The sequence below is a fragment of the Leuresthes tenuis genome, unplaced genomic scaffold (genome assembly GCF_036924035.1).
Source record: "Leuresthes tenuis unplaced genomic scaffold, fLeuTen1.0.hap1 SCAF_21, whole genome shotgun sequence".
Taxonomy (NCBI): domain Eukaryota; kingdom Metazoa; phylum Chordata; class Actinopteri; order Atheriniformes; family Atherinopsidae; genus Leuresthes; species Leuresthes tenuis.
In genome coordinates this window covers 14,279,118-14,282,129 of record NW_027325375.1, presented here as the reverse complement: position 1 = coordinate 14,282,129, position 3,012 = coordinate 14,279,118, and the positions used below count along the sequence as shown (strand labels likewise).

The 3,012-nt window shown below is 42.8% G+C and overlaps 2 non-coding genes across 2 annotated transcripts; both read left to right on the top strand.

Moving 5' to 3' along the window:
* Positions 1-1,244: 1,244 nt before the first annotated feature.
* Positions 1,245-1,358, top strand: LOC140280695 (U5 spliceosomal RNA). The gene has a single exon (XR_011909628.1). It is a non-coding gene; the product is annotated as a U5 spliceosomal RNA (small nuclear RNA).
* A 308-nt stretch (positions 1,359-1,666) lies between these two features.
* LOC140280461 (U2 spliceosomal RNA) lies at positions 1,667-1,850 on the top strand. Its single transcript, XR_011909427.1, has one exon. It is a non-coding gene; the product is annotated as a U2 spliceosomal RNA (small nuclear RNA).
* Positions 1,851-3,012: the final 1,162 nt, after the last annotated feature.

The following is a 3,012-nucleotide window of genomic DNA, read 5'->3' as shown; positions in this document are numbered from 1 at the left end:
TGTCTCACGTATTAGATTATGCTTACGATACGAATGGGTTTATCAGTCACATCAGAATCCATACATACTGATCCTCCCGTAATAAAATGGTCGGATCTTATCAAACACACTTTGTTTCTTGTGACAATCAAGTCAGCGAAACAGCGCTGACAGCACGTCAAGACACTGAATCAAGATTGCCACAAGAACTCATAAGTTTGGCAGTATTGCTCTGCCGTCAGCAATCATACACCCATTTTATTTTCGTGAGACATGTGCAGGCACCTGTTCATCTACTGTTCTATCACTATGAATTAGTTTATCTATTATCAATAAGGATACTTCTACAACTACTATCAAAGTATGTCCAGACTTCTTATGTTGTCAGTTGCTATATATGAATAAGTGGGTAGCTACTGACAAGCATTAAGCATGTCAAACAGCCCAAACCTATAACATTTCAGGACACACCACACAGTTAACAACCACAGTGAAGTGTCAAAGCCCAAACATGTAACATTCAATAGGACACTTACACAACACATTCAAATCAAACAGTCAGACAACATACAAGAACATATACCCCAGCCGGCATTGCTCCCTGCCTATTTTCCTACAGCTCACTATGTGTGCGCACACCTTTATTCACAAACTCTTCAACTTATACTCTTTTACCAAAGCTGCTACAGCTCGATTTTGGCTATTTCGGTGAATTTGACATCTGCCTTACATGTAACAGATTAGCGGTTTAGCAGTTTTAATTTAGTTTGAGTGAAGGAATTCATTTTATAGCAAAATCCGAAATCGTGAAGAACTCATGAAAGTAAGCTTATTCTCGGATTCCTGAAACTTTAGATTTGCTCTTTCTTTTACTGCAAAGTACAACGTTGTTGTTTTTTTTTGTTTAAATCTTTCTAGACATGGTAAATATGAAGGACAAAGCAGTTTTAACATAGTTTGAGTGAAGGAATTCATTTTATAGATAAAATCCCAAGAGTCTGCTGAGAAAAGAGAGTGAATGCGAAGTAGACTTTAACACGGCTCTGGGAGCGAGCCGAGTGTCGGCTAACCGGGAGAATTGCTTGAAAGAAACGCGACACCGAATGAGCGGTCAGAACAAAGCCTCAATACGGTGTTCCCGTGGTGTTTTTGTTGCTGCCTTGTCGATTGCACAGGGGCAAGCGTTTCAACCAAGCAGCGCTCACCATGGGGAAGGTGGCTATGGCAACTAGCCTGATGCCCTGCTCCCGCAGTGACGGATAATCGTACTCTGGTTTCTCTTCATAACATACAAGTCTTTCGCCTTTTACTAAAGACTTTCGTGGAGAGCAGCACTAATGAGTTGTTTCTATTTTTGGCAGGCTTTACCTTTGCGGGTGAAGCCCTTTCTGTCTGTGCAAAAGAAATCTTGTTACTGTGCAGAGTGACTTCTCTGAGTAGAGTCGCCTTACTTGTTGCGATTGTGCCGATATTCGAAGCTGGAGTGCAAAGTTGTTGCTTGAATGGTGCTTGCTGGAGCACGCGGGAGTGCAAAGTTATACCATTTAAAAGGGCTGAAGAGTGCTCAGTGCAGCGGGTGGGCGGAGGTGCAACGTGACACTCTGGCCACCTATGGCCATAAAAAGAACACTATTACAAGTGCGCATTGTGCCAGCAAGGGCCCTCGGACCTGAAACAGTGGACAGTTATCGCTTCTCGGCCTTTTGGCTAAGATCAAGTGTAGTATCTGTTCTTATCAGTTTAATATGTCCTCTATACGAGGACTACATATTAAATGGATTTTTAAGAATAGGAGTTGAAAAAGAAGCTTGCTCCGTTCACTCCAAGCATCGACCCAGTACTGCAGTGCCGCTGGGAACGGTGCGCTCTTCTCTGCTCTTGTGAAAAAGCAAACAGCGGTGCAGGATGGAAGTTTCAGGGAGCCCAAGATGAAACTTTCTTTTAATCTGCTGAGAAAAGAGAGTGAATGCGAAGTAGACTTTAACACAGCTCTGGGAGCGAGCCGAGTGTGGGCTAACCGGGAGAATTGCTTGAAAGAAACGCGACACCGAATGAGTGGTCAGAACAAAGCCTCAATACGGTGTTCCCGTGGTGTTTGTGGCTGCCTTGTCTTTTGCACAGAGTAAAAGACAAGGCAGCCATCGAATAGGGCCCGATTGTTCCTACTTGGTCAGCCGAGGAGCAAGGGGGGGGAGCAAGCGTCTCAACCAAGCAAATCTCACCAAGTAGGAACAATCGGGCCCTATTCGATGGCTGCAACACCTGAAAGAGATATTGATGCGAGACCCGATCAAAAGCTTTTTCAAAGTCTAAATTTAAGATGACAAGCCGGGTGTTTCTGTCTCTAGCGTAATCAATGATGTCTCGAATCAGTACGAGGCTGTCGGTGAGTTGTCTCTCTGAGATGGCACAAGCCTGGTCTGGGTGAATTACCTCCTCTAAAACAGAGGACATCCGTGTCGTTAAAACCTTGCTAAAAAGTTTACAGTCAAAGTTTAAAAGTGTGATGGGCCTCCAATTCTTTAGGTCAGTCTTATCATTTTTATCAGAAGTGAAGAAATAAATGAATGCCTATCAACAAATGTGGGATCTAAACTCTAGTGCTTCCTCTAAAATAATTTCCTTTCTCAATTTAGAAATGTGTTAGAAAAGGTAAAAATGCCGGTCCATACATCATCAAAATCGGGAGAGGTGGTGTTCAGCTGCAAGAAGGTCTAAATGTCCATCAATAATTGCTAGAAAACATGAAAGAAAATTTTCGAAAATCAAACCACACATGATCATAAGTGGGAGAGGAGGTGTTCAGCTGCAAGAAGGTGTGAATGTCCACCCATAATACCTGAAAAAATGGTAAAAAAAAAAGGTGCGAATGCCCAACCATACATCATCAAAAGCAGGAGTGCATGTGTTCGGCTACAAGAAGGTGTGAACATCCAACCAAAGTTTGTAAAAAGCAGTTAAGAAAAGGTTCGAATATCCAACCAAACATAATCAAAAGCGGGAGCAGAGCTGTTCGACTGCAAGTAGGTGTGA